General features: G+C 47.7%; 1 long non-coding RNA gene across 1 annotated transcript; it reads right to left on the bottom strand.

The window, feature by feature from the left end:
• Positions 1 to 473: 473 nt before the first annotated feature.
• On the bottom strand, positions 474 to 20,476 carry LOC144307594 (uncharacterized). The gene is made up of 2 exons (XR_013374405.1): positions 20,333 to 20,476; positions 474 to 883 (listed from the first exon to the last, which is right to left on the bottom strand). It is a non-coding gene; the product is annotated as an uncharacterized LOC144307594 (long non-coding RNA).
• Between the last annotated feature and the right edge of the window lie 306 nt (positions 20,477 to 20,782).

Raw genomic sequence — 20,782 nt, forward strand, 5'->3', positions numbered from 1 at the left:
GGAATGGGAGCCATGGGAACATGGGTACGTACCACCCTGGATGACACCCCGGCTAGGGGTACAACGTTGGTACTCGGGTCACACCTGGCCCCTGGGGAAGGAAAGAAGCATCTCCTTGGGTTGCAGATCACATTGCCCAACAGAGACTTACCTTTCAACCCTTGGTGCTTTCCTCTCAAACTCTAGAGGATGGACAAAGGCAAGGCAGTTTAGTGGTTAAGGCCCTGGGCTCGCGGTCAGGAAGTGGGGACTTCATCCAGCCCTGTGACTTCCCCCCAGACTTTGGATAAGTCATGCTCCCCCATTTCTGGGATTTCATGTACTCATCCATAAAACGAGGGGCTCAGATTCAGTGGGACCCCAGGCTTCTCCAGGCCCTGCCAGTCCTCACATCCAGTATCAGGTCCAAGGCCTGCAAGCAGGGCTCGCCTGAGTCTACCACAAACGTGATTGGAACAGAAGCCCTAGTCCGATTTCATTTTTCTTCCAAGGCTGTTTATTGCCTAACAAAATGTACTTAGTGGTAAATTCGTGACTGTGATGTTAAGTGTAGGCTACAAAGCCAGAGACAAAAAAATACAAATACAAATAAAAAGAAATAGTGAGGGGGGGGGAGCACAGAGCCAGAAGAGGGAGGGCCATCCAGGGGGTCGGGAAACCTTGAATTCACGGGAGTGTCTCCTGCACACGGGCACTATTCCTTATTTATTCACATCCTCTGCCCTGCCTGGGTTCCGCGTGGTCTCCACTTCTTGTTAGCTTTTCAGCTGCACACCAGGCCCCAGCTGGCAGTGGCTAATTGCAATCAGCAGGTGAGAAATGTAGGTTCTCCGAAAAGGAATTATCTCCAGCGCTGGGAACCATTCTGGGAAATGTAACAGACCTGGGAAGAGAGGGGGAGATGTTTAAAACCTGAACTTCTGTGAAAAGCATTAATTGAAAAAGACAGCACCGCGCACCAGGAACCCATGACTCGCTCGCCTGAAAATATAATGAAGCAACTTCATGTGGAAGGAAAGACGGGGAAGCATTTCCATTTCTGCAAAAGCAGCTCCCGCCTCGTGCGCACCAGCCCTGCCTGCCCTCTTTTCCCAGGAGACCCAGAGAGCACAAAGGTTTGCTCTTGTAGTTTCGTCTTTACCTTTACATTTTTCTGCATGAGTAGAATCACTGCGCCAAGCTAAGAACTTTTCATTTATTTTTATTTATTTATTTTTTAAAGAAAGGCATAAGGCAATCTAGTGTGAACTAGAATGACTTGAGAAAGCAAGTTTTAAAATCGGTTCGCGATCTCGAGGTTGCCAAACACGCTGGTGTTCCCTCAGCCTCGTGCCAAGTGAGGGGGGTGGGATGTGGGTGCAGCCACGTACCCTAAAAGGTTGTCCGGCTCCTTGGGGAAGCAAGCCATGGCCCGAGAAGCAAGGTCTGGGAGGTGCCTGTGGACTCAGCCCAGCTCTCATCGGAAGCACCTGGGGACACGAGAGAGGCCGGGGTGGCCCCCCAAGCACCTGCCTGCTCACCTAGAGGATCAGCTTCTCTCTGTGCGTTATCAGGAAAGGGAATGAAAAGCGTACCAGAGGGGTGATTTGAATTTCATTTTCTCAATATGTGCCCCTGTGGGGAACGCTGCGTGGTGCCGCATGCTGATTCAAAGAAAACGGTCTCTGCTCGCTGGGGCTGAAGGCTAGTCGTGGGTAGCTCACACTGAACCAGGCTGTGGGGCACCCCGAGAACTGACTGGGGGAAATCACATGACCTGGGCCCAGTCCAGCCACCTTTACGGACATGCCCCCCCCCCTCCAGCCCCAGCGGACCGCGGGGTCATGTGCGAGATGAGCACATGGCGCATTTCGACCCTTCCCCTTTGCTTCGGGTCCCAGATCCCATGTAGAAGGCAAGTGCAAAGACGTGGCATAAAACACAAAAGGCTCACTCCCCCACAGAAATGTTTGCTGGGGCTTGGGGGAGGCAGGGAGCTTTGTTTCCCCTCCTCTTGGTTGTCTGTAAGATAAAGGGGAGGGATAGGAGCCAGGCTCTAGTCCCTGGTGGGAGGTCAGACGAAGGACAGGCACCCCAGGGGGCCCAGCTGGGGAATCTCTGTCCACCTACGAGGGCCCCTCCCGCAGTCCCCGGCCACTCCGGGGGCCCACAGAATGTCAGAGGAGAGATTCAAGTCTCCAGGGGAGGAGATAAAGAGGCCTCAAGATCTTTCAGCCTTGGAGCCAAACCCTGGGCTTTCTGATCAAAAGACAAATAAACAGCCATTCCCACCGGGTCTCTCAAACCTGCTGAGCGGCACAAATGTTTCCTCCTCATAAACAAGCTTACCTGAAGAAGGCGAAGAAAACCAGACCCTGAAATCCCACACAGTTTTTGGCAGACCCCTTAGGAGAAACTGCTGCAGGCAGCTTATCAAGTGCCTCTCTCACATCGCTCTGAAATAAGATGTCAAAGTTGGAACACAAACCATGAACAAACAAAATCAGCCCCGTTCTTCATGCCAGCTTCCCCATCCTGACACAGGGAAGGTTGAAATAGAGCTGCAGAATTCGAAGCTGCTGGAAGGATCTGAGAGAAGCCAGTGGGTCACGAAGGTGAGTGGGGAGAGGAGGAGGCCACTCTGTACGGCTTGGCTGTGCATACCTGGGGTGGGAGGGGGGCCCTATTCCCACGGATGTCCATGGAGTTGTGTGTCAGGAGGTGTCAACGGCCCATACAATGCTAACAGCACCCTGTGGAGTGAGGCAAGACAACCGACCTAATGAGCACCGGCTCTGAGCCACCATTTGGGATACACCACTGTCCAAACAGAGCAGGTCCCTGTCCCAAAGTTTCCTTTCTAATTACTAAATTAAGCAGCATTTTAGTAGGTGATACACACCAGAGCAAGAATACATCCTAGAGAGGGTGGGTGCCTGGGGGTTCAGTGGGTTAAGCGCTTGGCTCTTGATTTCTGCTCAGATCTTGATCTCAAGGTCGTGAGATCAAACCCCACATTGGGCTCCGTGCTCAGCGAGGAGTCTGCTTGAGATTCTGTCTCTCTCTCTCTCTCCCTTTGCCCCTTCCCCCTTAAATAAGCAAATAAATAAAATATTTTTTAAAAATCCTAAAAAAATCAAAAAATTTAAAAATGGGACATCCAGATGGCTCAGTGGTTGAGCATCTGCCTGTGGCTCAGGGCATGATCCCGGAGACCCGAGATCAAGCCCCACATCAGGCTTCCTGCATGGAGCCTTCTTCTCCCTCTGCATGTGTCTCTGCCTCTGTGTGTGTGTGTGTATGTGTGTGTGTCTCATGAATGAATAAATACAGTTTTTTAAAAATAATAAAAAATAAAAAGAATACAATCAGGAGAGGGGTGGAGAATGGAGGAGAGCTGTGGTTTATAGTGGGATGGTCAGGGAAGGCCTCACTAAGATGAAGTGACTTTTGAGCAAAGATGAAGGAGTGAGCCCTTCTAGGAGGCGCTCTGAGGGAAGAGGGACTCAAGTACAGGGGACAGTGAGAAGCAGGCCTGGCAGAGGCAAAGTGCACCACGGGAACCATCAAAGCTGAAACAGAAACACAAAGCTTGTCTCTGCAGGTCCCGAACACAGTAGAGAGTCACAGAACATCATAGCCAAGGCCCCAAGTCACCTTGTCAGTCTGTTGTGTGGGGCTGGCATCTCAATAGCTGCCTCTGGGGGCCTATGGGACACCCTGGTTCTCCATTAACTACTACCTCGTCCCTGATACAGTCATGTTTAGTCACTAAAGAACTAGAGGTGAAGTCCCACCCCCCAACTTCTTGGACTTCCAACCTCCCGATGCTTCAACTTGTGGATGAAGGCATTCTGGAGATGGACATGTAGGAAGAAGGAAAGTGATTTGAAAGTGTCCCTCACCACCCCACACCCCCTGGATCCCCAACAAAAGGTGTCACCATACACTGAGTGGTTCAATAAAAGTTTGACCCGTCCCCACCACCTTTCCCACACAAAGCATGGAGAAGCCTCTGGAAAGAATAAGTTGTGTCCTGGGCTCATCTGATTTTGCTCCAAATCCTTTGCCCAAGCACCCAGGATTGATTCAGTGTCTATCATACTTCTGTACTCTGCCCTGGCTCAAAGAGTGATGCAAGCCGGGTCTAACCTACACTGGGGAAGCTGTGGCTCATGGGTAGCCCAAGCACTTTGATGACAAATTCTTGGCTCGATGCCCTGAGGATTTTCTTGGTCAGAACCTCCTTGTTTGCTTTTCAGCATTTATCAACCCAGGCACTGCAACATGCAGACAGAGCCTCTAAGTAGGGTAACACCCGAAGCAGGGAGTTCGTCCCGGGGGCCCAGGCCCTGGGTTCTGCAGCAAGGCTGTGTGACTAGATGTTAGGGTTAGGCCCAAAGCAGGTCGGAAGGTCCAAGGCTATGGAGTAAGGGACCTGTCATAGAGCAGAAGGCCCCACAGTTGTGGGACCTCAGTAGGTCTGCTGTGTGGAGCCTGAAGCCGGCAGAGCAGGCAGTTGGCAGGGAGAGATGGCCATGAAGGGGAGGATGAGGCCAAACTGGACCCCAGCTGGTCAGGTGGGAGCCTTCTCAGTTTCTCACAGCCTCCAGCTTCACTGACACAGGTGACCTACAGGCCAGGGCAGGGTGGGAGGGCGGTGTGGCTCCAATGCAGCTGCACAACCGGCTGTCCTGGCGCCCAGAGAAGCCCAGGGAGGAGAGCTGGCGGTGCTGGAGGGGCTTCAGGTCCGGCTGTCACCTCCCCCCAACAACATGAGAGAGCAGATGGGTGACACGTGTGAGCTGGGATGGTGCCTGCCCTCCTCCAATGGGCGGACACTAGACATGGCTGCTCCCTCACTTCCACCTTCCACATATCGCACAAATTTCTCTTCTGGGCAAGGCTGAGCATGGAGGGAAAAGACCAGAATTCTATGAAACTGAGTTCCAGCTTAGCTACTATGGTACAAACCACCCACACCCCAGGACTTTGACCTCAGGCCTCAGCTTCCCCATTTCCAATATCTGGGGGTGGGCCTGAAGGAAATTGTTAGGAGCATCCATGTTATAGTAACAATTTCTTTTTCTCTTCACTGGCAAGGCAGCGAGGGCAGCACATCATGCCAGGTCAACTGGCGTTGCACATGGAGGTGCCAAGAGAGCCCAGATGCTATTGCGACATTGGGAGTCCCCACTGGCTGGACTCAGTCCAGAGTCTCAGCCTTAATGCTCAGAGGAACTCCACATTCTGTGGGCGCACACACTGCCTCATTTCCCACTTTATCGTAGGTCTGTAGGAGTGAGACATTATCATCTGTCTTCCCTGGTAGTGAACTTCAGATCCGGCATGCTGCTGGACTCACACCAGTCCACCTGCTGAGGTGGTGGCAGCAGGTGACAAAGCCCATGTTCCGTCTCTAGTACTCAGGCTGAGAAATCCCAGAAGATTGCAGGAAGATTTTTAGGCTACACACAGTTCAATTAACAATCTGGACCCAACCATTTTCTCTAGGAGTTCAACTTCCAGGTGATTCCAGAAAACTCTAACACAACCTAATGAAAATATTTCTCAGTCAATAAATGTGAGCATTGTGATCCATGAAGACCTTTCTGCAGATGCTCCTTGCAGATTCTATTCTTAGGTACTGTGGTGGAGAGGGGGGGAGACAAAGAGCTATAAATGCAGAAAGGAAATGGAAAAAATTAAATTGTATAGAAAGACTCATTTAAGACCAAAGAAATGAAAAGGGGTAAAAACATGACTGTTAAAGAGAAGGGAGGCTGGATGGATCTTCTTTGAAATGCCTTGAGTTTAGGAGACTATCAACAAAATCTAAAGCTAGAGGCTCCCATGTCAGCACATGCAAGGTGCAAAGAAAGGAAGGGAAGGAAAATGCCAAAAAGAGTGCTTTAATTCAGAGTATCTCATGAAAGAAAGAACTTTTATTTATCATGGGACAGAGTGAGTACAATACTGAATGAGGCTATGGTCCTGAAGTTACACCCTCTAGACTTATGCCTTGTGCCATGTCTGTCTGTGGGGGAGGAAAAGTCACTTTCCCTCCATCCTTCTAGGTTCTTGGCTGAGACCTGCCCCCCATAATAAAAAACTAACAGGAGAAAAACAGAAGTTTAATAATACGCATAACTCCCATGTACATGGGAGACACCCAGGAAAATTGACTCCAAACTGGCCCAAGGCACCCCCTTCAATATCATCTCCAGCTAAAGACCAGAGAAGTCTTTGGGGGAGGGGAGGCTGGGTCAGGAGGTTATCAGGCAAAGCACAATAATCAAGAATATGGTCATTGTGCAGATTTAGGTCATTGTCTTCTCCACTGATCAGAGTTTCTAGAGACTGAGTCATCCAGGTACAGAGAGGGAGACACCCTTACAAACGAAGAGCTCCCTTATACATATAATTTTCTCTTATAACAGGTTAACTTGTACTCAGTTTTCAGAGTTTCTCCTAAGTCTACTGTTCCTTAAAAATAATCAGCTCAAGATAATCCTGAGGCCAAAGAGGCATATTTTGGGGTGACACATTCTGCTCCCCTTCAGATGGAGCATGTGCATGTCTCAGGTGGAGCAAGGTGGTTCAGACCCCAGCCAAGGAGCCTCCAAGGTTGCAAAGACCAGCCAGCAGGAGGGGTCAGCATAGCTGCAAGGGTCTGACCTGTGGAAGAAGAGACACTGAAGGTGTAAAAGTGGGAAAGGACTTATGTCCACACAAAAACCGGGCAGATGTGTATAGTGGCTTTATTCATAGCTGCCAAAGCTTGGAAATGACCAATATAAGTCTTCAGTAGGTGAATGGCTAAATCAGCAGTGGCCCATCCAGACAATGCAATATGATTCAGCGCTAAAAAGAAATGGCTATCAAGCCATGAAAAGACAAGGAGAAACCTTAGATGCATGTTATTAAGTGAAAGAAGCCAGTTTGGAAAGGCTACATGCTGCACGATTCCAACTGTATGACATTCTAGAAAAGGCGGAACTCTGGAGAGAGTAAAAAGATCAGTGGTTGTGGGTGGCTGGGGAGTTAGAGGAGGGAAGCATAGTTGAAGCACTGGAGACTTTCAGGGCAGTGAAAAGTCTGTATGATATTATAATGGTGGATACATGTCATATATTTGTTCAGACCCACAGAATGTCCAATAGCAAGGGTGAGCCCTAATGTACCCTATGGATTCTGGGTGATAATGAGGTACCAGTGTAGGTTCATCAGTTGTAACAAATGTACACTCCAGTGAGGTTGTTTATAAGAGAGGCTGTGCATGTGTTGGGGCAGGGGGTATTTGGGAAATCTCTGTATCTTCCTCTCCATTTTGCTGTGAATCTAAAACCTAGAGGAGAACACAACCTCTTTGACCTCACCTGCAGCAACTTCTTGCTAGACACATCTCCAAAGGCAAAAGAAACAAAAGCAAAAATAAACTATTGGGACTTCATCAGGATAAAAAGCTTCTGTGCAATGAAGGAAACAACCAACAGAACTAAAAGGCAGCCTATGGAATGGGAGAAGATATTTACAAATGACATATCAAATAAAGGGTTAGTATCCAGGGTCTACAAAGAACCTACCAAACTCAACACCCCCAAAACAAGGAATCAAGTCAAAAAATGGGCAGAAGACACGAATAGACATTTCTTCGAAGAAGACATACAAATGGCAAACAGACACATGAAAAAATGTTCTACATCACTCAGCATCATGGAAATACAAATCAAAACCATAATGATACCGCCTCACATCAGTCAGAATGGCTAAAATCACAAGTCAGGAACAACAAATGCTGGTGAGGATGCAGAGAAAGGGGAACCCTCTTACACTGTTGATGGCAATGCAAATTGGTGGAGCCACTCTGGAAAACAGTATGGAGGTTCCTCAAAAAGCTAAGAACAGAGCTACCCTACGACCCATCAGTTGCAGTACTAGGTATTTATCCAAAGGATACATAGTGATCTGAAGGAGTACCTGCACCCCAATGTTTATAGCAGCAATGTTTATAGCTTTCTACCCAAACTACAGAAAGAGGCCAGATGTCCATCAACAGATGAATGGATAAGGAAGAGGTGGTGTATATACACACTGGGATATTACTCAGCCATCAAAAAGAACGAAATCTTGCCATTTGCAATGATGTGGATGGAACTAGAAGGTATTATGCTAAGCAAAATAAGTCAGAGAAAGACAAATACCATATGATTTCACTCATTTGTGGAATTTAAGAAACAAAACAGATGAACATTGGAGAAGGGAAAGAAAAATAAAAGAAGATGAAAACAGAGGAAAGAGGCAAACCATCAGAGACTCTTTAGGGAACAAACTGAGGTTTGCTGCGGGGGGTGGGTTGGGGGGGTAATTGGGTGACAGGCATTAAGGAGAGCATGTAATGGAATGAGCACTGGGTGTCATATGTTATTGATGAATCACTAAATTCTACCCCTGAAACTAATAGAGTATATGTTAACTATATTGAATTTAAATAAAAAAATTTAAAAATTAAAACTGCTCAAAAAATTAGAGTCTTTTTAAAAAGTGGGAGAGATGGGGCAGCCCGGGTGGCTCAGAGGTTTAGCGCCGCCTTCAGCCCAGGGCGTGATCCTGGAGACTGGGGATCGAGTCCTGCGTCGGGCTCCCTGCGTGGAGCCTGCTTCTCCCTCTGCCTGTGTCTCTGCCTCTCTATGTGTGTGTGTGTGTGTGTGTGTGTGTGTGTGTCATGATTAAATAAATAAAATCTTTAAAAACAAAAGTGGGAGAGAAAACTGAATCTGAGGTTCCTTAACGTTCAGCAATCAAAAGTGAAAGTTTAGAAACGAAATTGTATTTGGTTAGCAAATCACTACATTCTTCCTGAATCTTCTCACTGTTTCAGTGCATACACGGAGGTTCAGGTCTCCCATTACTCTGCAGGCATAAAAGTTAGGCCCGGGACTCTCTAGGGGCAGGAACAACCTCAATCAGAGTTTAGCTTGTAATACCTTTGTCTAGGGCAGGGGTTGGCAAACTTCTTCCGTAAAGGGCCAGATAGTAAATATTCTAGGCTTGGTGGGCCGTCCGGTCTCCGCATCAACTACTCAGCTCTTCCACTGCAGCATGGCTGTGTCCAGTAAAACTTTATTTACAAGAATAGGTACAGGCTGGACTTATCCCAAGGGTTGTAATTCGCTGGTCTATCACTTTCCTAGAAAGTTGGCCTTGCGTGCACCTACATATGGGCAAGCTGAGCGTTGAAATGACACTTTACATATAAATTATCCGTGTTCTAACACAGAGAAGGAGGAATTCAGGGAAACAGTGACAAAAGAGAAGAAAGGAAGCTGCTTTTTGTTTCATAAGCCAGGGGGAGAAGAATTCAGAGAAGACCCAGGAGGAAGAGGCGGCAAAATGTGGCCGGCTGCGGCCGTAGACACCTGGAGGAGCTCAAGACAGAGAACATGAGACCAGAGCTCCAGGGACTCCGACTCCAGGCCATTCCCTGTCCTTCTCTCATTCTACCCAGTCCCCAGATCCTCACAACCCGGAGCCAGGCAGGAAAGGAAGGCACAGCAGGCTGCGGTAAGTGAGCAGGGGTGGGGATGACGACCACCCTGGGGGTGTCTCTCAGTGAGGACAGATCCCTATCTTCTTCCTACAACACATTATGCCGAAAACATAGCTAAACTTGAGCTTAAATAAACAATTTAATCAGCAGCCCAGTTTCCTTTTATCACCCAATCTCCCAGCTAGACGGACTAATTATTTTCCATCTCCTAACCGCTGGACTGTTAAGTATCATCTGAAGCAAACAGAATACCAGGCGTCGCTGAATGCCACTGCAGCCCAACCCCTTCCCTGACGTGATTCCCACGGTGGCTGCATTTTAAAAGACCCTACCACTGAATAAACACGGCTCTCAGAATGACTGTTCTAAAGAAGTACTTTGTTGTGTGGGAGGAAGAGAAGGCTTTTTTGTCAAAAACCGAGGCCACGGCTCCTGGGTGACTCAGTAGTTGAGCATCTGTCTTCAGCTCAGGGTGTGATCCCGGGGTCCTGGGATTGGGTCCCATATCGGGCTCCCTGTGGGGAGCCTGTTTCTCTCTCTGCCTGTGTCTCTGCCTCTCTCTGTGTGTCTCTCATAAATAAATAAATAAATAAATAAATAAATAAATAACATCTTTTTTTAAAAAAAAAGCCCGCAGCCAGCATTCTGATCATTAGCAAAGAAAATAATACAAGGTGTGGACTTGTGAGCAATGCCCTCACGGCTTCGAAGAGGGAGATTATTTCTAGATTGTACCTATGATCGACACATTTAGAACTCTCGTGGCCTTACCTCCCCACCTGGAAGCTGGAGCTCGTGATGTTTACCACGTGTAGGTGTGCTGCAGAAGAAATCAGATAATGCAGCTAACCCGGCTCTCAGTGTGTAGTGGGCACTTTCTGCATAGGAGGTGACCTGATGTTATCAATGACTGGTAGGTAACACCGTTCGGTCACAAAGAATGTCATGCCAATCCGGTGGGAGAATTGCAGCCCTTAAAAAAAGAGGTTTTCCTTGCTCTTCATCAGCCTTCCCATCATGCGCACCTTCCACAGAGCAGCTCCTCAGAAATGGGCTCCTGCCTGGGGTAGACATTATTTACATTCGAGAAAAGGCACTGTGGTGAACCCCACCCCTTGGCTGCCATCCCACCTCTGAAGCAGTGTGAAATTACGGAAGTCCATGGGAGTCAGGATCAGTCGAGACTGTAAAGCCTTCTGGGTAATCAGACAAGGCCATCCACTGAATCACGGGTTTCTTTTGGCAGATGTACAGAGGGAACACCCTTCCTGTCGCTGCAGCCCTTCCCAAATCCATGGTCTCTCCCGGCCTGGGCTCCAGCCTCCCTGCAGGCCAGTGTCCCTCACACACAGTCCACCCATGTGGCTGGCAGGGAGGGGAATGACTTCCCTCACAACCAAGGCCTTTTCTGGTCCCAGCATCTCTGTCTCTCTGTCCCCACAGCCCCTCCACAGGCTGGACGGGACCCACAGGAACCTGGGGTTACCTATAACCTTAATCTCAGCCCCTCCATTCCATCTTCTACACGTGGCCAGGAGGCTTGTTCCAAAGACCCAGATCTGCTTCTGGCACCGCCCTGCTGAACAGCCAGGACATGTAGAACAAAGTTCACACTAGTAGGATCCAGAAGGCCTGTCCCAGCCTGGTACCAGCCTACCCCAAGCAACCTCAGCATCAGGCCTATACGCTTGCCACTCTCTGCTTTGCATGCCCACCCATTCCATCTTGAGCTTGTCCAACTTCTGCTCAACTTTCAGCCTCTAGCTCAAAAGTGACCCTGTTTCTGACACCCCCACTTCACACAAGTGCCAATCACCCCCTCTTCTATATGCCCATAGTAATTTGTATGTCACTCTGTTCTGGTACTTTCCAAACATTTGTATGACTAGTTGTAGATGGTTTGTGTTTGGCTGTAGCCTCAATAAGGGCATGAGCTATAACTTAGTCATTTTGGTGTTTCTAACACTCAGCATGTTACCTGGCATGTGGTCGTCGGTGTGCTTTGCTCAAAGAATAGAAAGAATTGAAAGAACAAATCCCATGGGTTTGGCAGGGGAGGAGTGGCTGATGCAGGCAAGATGCAAGAAGTCCAGAGGCACCATCGAGGGATTCTACTATATTTCTTCATTAATGTTTTTTAAATTTTTCTTAGGATCGCCTTTGGAGAATTAGCCAATCTTTTCTGCTACTAGCTCCCTCTTTCACCAAATTGATAACCATCTCTACTCTCAGAGCTGCCAGTCATCCTGTATTTATGATTTTAAACCATAGTTATAATCCATCCCTTGACTATGTTTTACTCGGCATCCACGAAGGTCATGAGGTTCTGCCTTTTTAGCATCTGCCTTTCCAGCCCTCTCTACCCTCCACCATACACAACTGCCTTATTATCGATAGTTTGCATATGTGAAGTCAAGAGACTCCCCATTTCACTGCAATGGCTTTCCACGGACTCACAATGACAGCCTCCTTCATGACCCTTTTGCTCTTTCTTGCTGTTTCTTGCCCTGAAGGCCAAAGATAAGCCCCACACTCCATGGCCAGGGACATAAGCTCTTCCACATCCTGACCTCCTCCCCCCCCCCCATGTCCACCTTCTCTCACTACCTCTGATTGTGACCACCCTGGGCTTCGCTGCTGTTCTGGGGGCAGGCCAGGCTCTATTGTGCTGTGTGGTTCTCCCATATGCTGTTCCTGGAATACTTCCCCCCCTCCTCCTCCATCTGGGGAACTTCTAGTCATCCTTCAAGGTCCATTTCAGCTCTTGCCTCTTCAGACACAGAGGCATCTTCTCTGCCAACACTCTTCCCCTCCTGGGTGGGAAAGCACCGTAAGTTTGGTTTCATGATAGGATCCTCCCTACCTCCATTTCCCCTCCCCCATCTTTCTAATTTTATTTAATTTTTGGATGTCAAGAGCAATCGTTGGATTACTCCTAATACCTGGTGAATGACTTCCTCTCATCACTGGCTCACACACGCTCCATAAGCACTAGCAAAGCCACTACCCAAAACGAAAGCTAGGACCTTGATCCTAGCCAACACGTCATCCCCCACCCCCGTTAACCTATGCATTTGACTCCCCGATTGACATGGAGTCACGGAGTCCCCATGACATACCTTTGAACCATATATTCATAATCCCAATTCCTTCCTTTTTATATAGTTTTGCTGCAGCTACATTCATTCTTTTAAAATTAAAATACCTTATTTTAGTTGTTTCTACCTTCAACAAAAAAAGAACGTTCTGCATGTAATCTTTCAGAGCTCATGTTTTCAGACTTCACACATCTAAGATTTATCCATACTTTCTTATGTAACTGTCATTCACTTAGTCTCCTGTGTAATTTCCCACTGTGTGTATATGCCACAATTTATTCCTCCACTCACCTTTTGGTGGGCATCTGGCTTGGGATAAGGTTGCCAGATTTAGCAAGTAAAAAATGCAGGACACCCAGTTAAATTTGATTTTAAGACAATTTTTTTAGCATAAAGACGTCCACGAAATATTTGAGACATGCTTATTACCAAAAAAGTATCCATTGCTTGTCTGAAATTCAAATTTAACTGGCCATCCTGTGTTTTATCAGGCAGCCCTAGTTTGGAAACAAAGCTGCTATGAACATTTCTATACGTGTCTCCCATTGAATATGCCAAGGTTTCTCTTGCTTGGGTCTATACCCAGGTGTGTGAATCCCAACTTAGCAGGTAACACCAAACCGCCTTCTTAAATGGCAACTCTCGATTCTTGAGCCCCATCCCCCATTTTAAGAATAGAAAAATGGTCAGGGGACACCTGGGTGGCTCAGTGGTTGAGTGTCTCTGCCTTTGGCTCAGGGCGTGATCCCCGGGTCCTGGGATCGAGTCCCACATCGGGGAGTCTGCTTTTCCCTCTGCCTATGTCTCTGCCTCTCTCTGTGTATCTCTCATGAATAAATAAATAAAATCTTAAAAAAAAGAAAAGGGGCCAGAGTGTGGGAAGAGAGGATTGTATGCAAGGAGATTGGTGAAGAGCCAGAGCTCCACAGTGAAATCCCTCTTCTCTTCCTTTTAAGGCAGGGGTTGGGGTCATACTCTTTAACTCCAAGCCTAATGAAGGCCTTCAAGATGTCCTGCAATAGTTCCCCCAGGGCCACTCACCCTTGCCCATGAAAGCTAAAGCAGACTGTGGGTTGGGTTTTGCCTCCAACCTGGGGCCATGTAGGAGTTTGGACAGAAGGGCCGTTAAGTGCTTTTATGGCCAGGTCAGTAGAGACTACTGCCTTGGGGGTGACCCTAGACTTTGTTGGAACAAGAGATGCAGGAGTGTGACCCACAGATCCAAAATAGCCATAGAACAGAGAGAGCTGATGTGGAGTCTGCTTGGGTCCTGAGCAATGGTGCAAGGTAATCCCAACTGAAAGAAGCTGGAGATGTCCTGCCAGGTTGCTAGTTCAAGAGCAGGCCTAGACTACCGCCCTCAATGGTGACCTATCAGCCTAAGGTCAGGAGAACTGGAAAGAGGTCTCCAGCCATGAGAAGGGCCCCAGAGATCACCTCAGGAGGGAATAAGCTGGCTTTCTTCAGCTTCTAGACCCATCCAAGGCCTCGGCTTTAACCACCTGAAAAGGAGACCCAGGAAGAGCACTGCCAGCACCAAGTTAGAGCTGTCTGCTTCCTGGCCTCTCCTCCCTCCCCCATGCCAATGGTGGCAGCGACAAAGTGGCCCCCAACAAGTGAAGGTGATGAGTGGGGACGGAGGCGAAGCTCCACTCCCGCCCAACCTCTCTGTCACAGCCTCTCTGCCTAATGGGGGCCTGAGGCACACAGGGAAAAAATTGAATGCCAAGCCAAGCTTGGAGTTTTGACTCTTCATGTCTTGGATGGGACATTCGAATTGCTCAATTGTGAATTGAAGTGACCGTAACAATCTATTACCTAACAATAAATAGAAATAAGGCCTGCTTCGTTTGCATTCAGGTTTGGGAGAAGATTACCCTCCCTGAATCAAGTCAAACAATCAAGTGCTGCTTTGTGCACGGGTGAAGCTGTGCTTATCTGCATACTGGTTACACAGGCATGTCCTGATTGATGCATATTCACCTCACACATACATTCAGTCACATCCAGCCAGCCACGTTGGGCTGTCCAACCAGCGGAGCAGTCAAAGGGTTTCCTCCCCTCTCAGCCTCCTCTGACTCTCCTTTCCCTTTTTAATTCTCTCTCTCCCCCTCCCTCCCCCTCCCTCTCTCTCCCTCCCCTTTTCCCCCTCTCTCTCCTGATCTTTCCCTCTCTCTCTGTCTCCCTCTCTCTCCCATTCCCTTTTCACTCATCTCTGTAAAGCTTACTGCATTTTGATATTCTCAGTCTCTAGATCCTCCTCCAAATCCCCAGATCTTGGTCCTCACTTTATAAAGAAAGCAGGTGGTAGGGGAAGAGGAGGTTGGCCTGGCAGGTGACAGAATCACAAAGATCTAACAGGACGTGAGTATCTTGATAACAAGTAGGCTCTCACGGTTGAAGGTTTGGAAGCAGATCATCATCCTGTTAGACACTGAGCTCTTCAGGAACAGAAACCATGTCTTATTTGCTTTGGTGTCTCTAGCAGTAAGCACAGTGTCTGGAATACAGTATCCCTTAACAGGGAGTTAAGGATGAGAAAGTGAAGAATAAATGAATGGGCAAGTGGATTTAGCAAAAGGCCACTGGGATGGGCATTTGGTCACATCTATGTCAAGTTTTATCCTCAACGGTGAAGATAAAAGAGCAGTATCTAGCAAATCTGTGGTGACCAAAGCTGGGAAGAAGCCATCATGTACTAGATGACAGACTTGGGACTCAAGATCTCAATTGGATGGACAGAACAGGAAAAAGAAAGAAGATGAAATTCAATAAAGATAAATGTAACCATCTGCACTGGATTCAAATGGTCAACGGTCCCAGTTCAGGAAACTCAGCTCCCTTTGAAAATCCTCTGGGAATCTTTTTTTTTTTTTAATTGAATATGAGTCACCAGCAAAACATGGCTGCCAATGCAGACATTCAGAACCAGGCTTGGGCAGGCCATATCAGAGAAGGCTTGAGAAAGGAGGACATTGTCAAACTAGAGCATGTCAGAGCCTGATGATCAAGAAGGTGAGGGTAGGTAATATATAAGAAGGTAATATACAAGAAATAATTGAAGAAATGGGACATTTGTGCCTGGAGATAAGAAGCAGGGAGTCACAAGAGTAGCTTTAAATTGCTTGAAGAGCCATACTGCAGATGAGGAGTTAGTTTTAGAAGGCAGTGCCACAGCAGAATTACAGGGGGGTAATGTATAGCTGAAGATACATAAGAACCCTGTCTCGGAACATCTCAACTATGGAACTGGCTACTTTATGAGGCAGGAACACTCCCACTCACCTTAGGCAGCCCCAAAGAAGTTCAAGAGTGATCTCCGAGGGTCTGTCCAGACCCTGGTCTCCCGAGTCCCTTTTGGTGTTGATATGCTAGGATTCCACCTTGGGTTCATTAGGTAAAGCCTGTCTGAATTCAGGAAGCAGGTGGATTCCAGAGTAAAGTTTGAGCATATACAGATACTAGCTGTGTCTGAAGCCAAGTAAATAGCATGTCCTGATGAGAGGATTTGGGGGCCAGATAGAATGGAGATGAGCCAGGACCAAAATTAGTTAGGTGCCACTATGTTTGCAAGGCTGATTTAGAACCTAACATTCAAAGGACACTCATCATCAGTTCCAATAAGAACGAACAGCATTCATCAAGCACTAATACTAGGCAGATCCCAAAGGTTCCTGTCTCTTGGAATTAAAATCCAAATAACTCTAGTCACCTAGAGTTAGAAGCAGGTGAACTAAGAGTTAAGGAGGGGAGGGGGGATGCCTGGGTGGCTCAGTGGTTGAGCATCTGCCTTCAGCTCAGGATGTGATCCTGGGGTCCTGGGATTGAGTCCTGCACTGGGTTCCCCGCAGGGAGCCTGCTTCTCCCTCTGTTTCTGCCTCTCTCTGTGTTTCTCATGAATAAATAAATAAAATCTTTTTAAAAAGTTAAGGAGAAAGGGCCATGGGACAAAATCAGAACTCAAATGCCTCCAGAAGATTTTTTCCACCAAATATGAAATACATAATTGGAATCTTTGGTTTTAAACATGTACTTAGCTTAAAGGAGACTGGTTCAATCCCCTAAGCACTTGTCAGAAATGCAGTCTCAAGCCCCTCCCCAGACTTCCTGAACCAGAATCTTCATTTAAACAGGAGCCCCAGGGAGTTGACAGGTGCATTAGAATTTGAGAATCAGTGTCCTCCCTTAGAGTTGAGCCCAAAATGTTGCTTTCTTGCAGTCTTGTGCCATCACTGGCCAGACTTCACAATCCAAATATGGGACACACGACCCAGCAAGTGTGACATATTTATGAAGACAATAGGACAGGATCTTCGACATTAAGACTATCCCATCTGCAAAAAGGGTTCCTGTGGTCCAGAAAGACTAACAGTTGGTACCCAAGTGATTCCAGGCTGAATCAGGCAGCTGTTTAGCCTGAAGTAAACAGAACTTGTATCTCAGAACCTGATGATGTCTGAGAGAATAGGAAAGCGAGTTCGATCCTTGGAATCCAATGATCCAATGCTCTGGAACCCACCAATCCAATGTTAGAGGCTGGGGCAATTACGGTAATTAAGATGAGCACATTACACACTTTACCCTTTAGCTGTTCCCTCATTATTATCTTTATTTAGTACATAACCTCATCCTCTACACTGGTGGCAGTTGGTGCTCTTTTAGGAGCAGTGACATAAGAAGCCTGTTTCAGGTGTACCTGGTATGTCATCTAGAATGGAGGTAGGGTAAACAAAGGGAATTTAAGTTTTTATAATGAAGTGCCTCAAAACCTTTTTTTTTTTTTGCACTACCCAAGTGTTACATTGTCCCTTTTAGTGTGAGAAACAAGCCAAGAAACCAAGATAAATGAGAAAACATCAAGGCTTAAAATGAAGGATAGTCTGGCCTTGAGTGAATCAGAAAATCCATGATTTTAATTCACATCTAACCGTAAGAAGCAATGAAATGGCCTTTTGATTTGTTCCAGTTTTAAGACCAAATCCAAACATCTTATCTAATAAGGGTGCTCAAGCCCATTACTCATCCAGTAATATTCCTCCTCTGAAAATCCCAAGAAGGGCCTTTAGGTGGACATTTAAACAGAGTTCAGCCTCCCGACATTCCATGGTTCAGCCCTGTAATCAGCTGCAACTGGATTCAGCAGGCAAAGCCCAAGATCACAAAACACAAACCTTGAAATCTCTCCAGACAAAATAGCAGCTATCTCTGTGGTTCTTATTTACACATTTTAGCCTGCTCCATAAATCAGATCGAAAAAAAAAAGAAGAAAGTCTTTTGTCACCTTTGCAACAGGACAAATCACACGTGAGCAGAAGGAGCACTGGGTGACCATGCCCTCTGCTTTTTGGGGCCACTTGTGTGACTGGCAGGCCTTGCTCGCAGGAATGAGCAAGTCTGGAAATGAGGGCAGGATGGCAGATGATCAGGTGGCCAGGGGCTTTCAGGAGCCACAGGAGCCATGGAGGGTACAGGCTTCAAGTCCACATTCTTCTCCAAGTGCACTCCTGTGGCAGCTTGTCTCTGACAATCAGAGAACACCACCAGGCACCATCTACACACTTCTCTATAAGAAAGTCACGTTTATTGGCAACGTTTCCCCTGGCTCCACCCAGGGAAGGAAGCTGCTCTTTAAACTCTGGCATTCCATGGGCCAGAGAAGAACCAGCCTGCCCCAAGGCAGAGCATGCCACTTGCCTGCTTTATCCAGCCGTTCAGCCAAAGAAACCAGCAATATTTATTTAGCAACAATGACAATGTTGGTGCTGGGGATTGCCAAAACCAAATGTGCAAGATTCCATCTCTGCCCTCAAGCAGGTCCCTGTTTTGTGGAGGGGGGAGCGGATATACTAACATGACAAACTAGCAATCACAAAGCAGTAGATAACAAATGCCAACAGAGTGGTAAAAACAAAGAAAGATACTGCGATTGCATTGAACGGAAGTGAAGTGCATTGTAACAGGAGTGAGGCAGGAGTGGAGGGTGGTCAAGAGAGCTGTGAGCCTGAGGTCACAGGGGAGGGCATTCAGGGTTGGGCAGAGAAGATGGGGGGAAGGCCAAGTGGGCTATAGAACTGGGAGGGAGGGGCACGACTGAGCCGCAGTGGGGACAGTGGCTGCTGGAGAGGCTTCTACTCCGTGCAGGACTCCTCCCTTGGCTTGTGGAATGGCCCAGAATAAGGCTTTGTCGAGGATGGGCAGAGCCATTCTGAGGAACGGTGGGATGGATCGGATGCCCAACCTTCATTGCAGGAAGTCAGGACATTCCTCCAACTCCACCTTCTGCCCTGTTGGCCAGACTCTCGGTCATGCCAAGGCCTTAGGAGCGCTCTCCTTCCCCAGGGAGGTGGGGGACTAATAATTGTCAAGTCAAACCTATCACACACACACACACACACACACACACACACATACACCCCAAAAAATGCAGGTATTTGTCACAGGGAGAGAGGGAAGCATGCCAGGCAGTGCCACCTCGGCAGCATGGTGGCTGAGATCCCAGTAAGCGTGACCTTCGAGGAGCTGGTCCCTGCTCAGCGCCTCGTCCATTCCTCTCAGGGCCTGCACTCCTTTCTTCTGGCCAACTGCCCAGCCTCCCACCCAGCTTCCACAGCCCGGACCTTCTGGGGATGCTGGGGTTTCCACAAACTGAGAAAACAAGCCACTGGGGCTACCCCTCTGCCACCTTTTCCCACCTACTGACTTAACTCCAAGGCACCCTCTCCTTCTCAGTCCCAACCCTAGGCTCGGAGGAGGAGTTGGCCTTCTTTTTCAAGGCTAGTCTCTCCCTCACTCCTCCACACGCCCCTCCTCCCTTCCTCTGTCATGGTGTCCCTGCTGGTCACTTTCTTCTCAGCCACCAGCATGACATGTCTCCCTCCAGTCCCCAAAACCAAATTAAACAAAAGCACAACATACACACACATACACACACACAGCCCTCCCTTTAGCATCCTGCAGCCACTGCCCACCTTCCCTTCTCGGCCACAATCCTTCCAGGAGTGGTCTTTGCTGGCTCGACACATTGCCTCAATTCCATTCAATCCTGGACCCTGGCTCTGGCCTCTCACTGTCACTCCGGTGAAACCTATGTTTAAGATCACCAATTCCCTCCTCGTTTCCAAATCCAGTGAAACCTTTCCCCTCCTCAGCTGTTGTTTCACGATGTCTTGAATCTCTCCATTCCTCTGGTCTCTGAGAACCACTTTCCTGGTTCTCATCCTGCCTCTCTGCCTATCCCATTACTGACCCCCTGGTGAAGCAAGTGTCCTCTCCTTCCGAAGGGTCCATATCACCCTATGCTGTTATATGACTCTCCTCCGGGCTCCCACAACAATCTGGCCCTAGCCAAATTCTATCAAAATGATCTGTTTATGTGTGTGTCTCTCTATTAAGCAAGAAGACCCCAAAGGGAAGTGGCTATGGCTATTCAGACTTATGCCCCAGTACTTACCACGGAATACAGTGCCCACAGGTATGCCACAAAATTTGTTCAACTGGCTTGGAACAGAGGCCAAAGGCAATCTAGACTGATTTCCAGCTTGACTTTTTTTTTTTTAGGATTTCATTTCCAAGCACAGGTGTTCTTTCTTTTTTACTCAAAGGCTATATTCTAAAGGGACAGCCCTCTAGACAGTGTGGGGTCAGAGTTCCACATTCAGTGGGGAAGCTCCAAATCCAATTTCTCTAGGTCAGTCTACTTTCTTACCTTCTGGTCACCATGTTGCTAGGGTCTTCCACTGACCTGGCCTTGTGTCCATTTGTGGGTGCTCGGTTCTTGCTGAACAGAATGTGGCAATCATCTGCAATCATCTAGACTCCTCAGCAGCTCGTGGGTACTGTGAAGGTCCCCAACAAGGGACTCTGTTTATAATTGGTTCTCCTTTTATGTATTTGTAGCAATAGTGCTCATCACGTGGACTGAATTTACATACATTTTTCTCTAGGCTTTAACAGGGTCACTTACAAAACAACACTGGCATTCAAGAACCCCGTGAGCCCACACTATTATTAAAGGGGAGTGGTATGTTATCGGTACATGAAATCTCTAATCTAACACACTTCACATTGTTGCCAAGCATTGCTGACCTCAGCCTAGCTACACAGTCTCAATATTTAGCATGGAATACCTTCCCTTCCCTGGATTGTCCTTACTTCT

This window comes from Canis aureus, chromosome X, assembly GCF_053574225.1.
Source record: "Canis aureus isolate CA01 chromosome X, VMU_Caureus_v.1.0, whole genome shotgun sequence".
Taxonomy (NCBI): domain Eukaryota; kingdom Metazoa; phylum Chordata; class Mammalia; order Carnivora; family Canidae; genus Canis; species Canis aureus.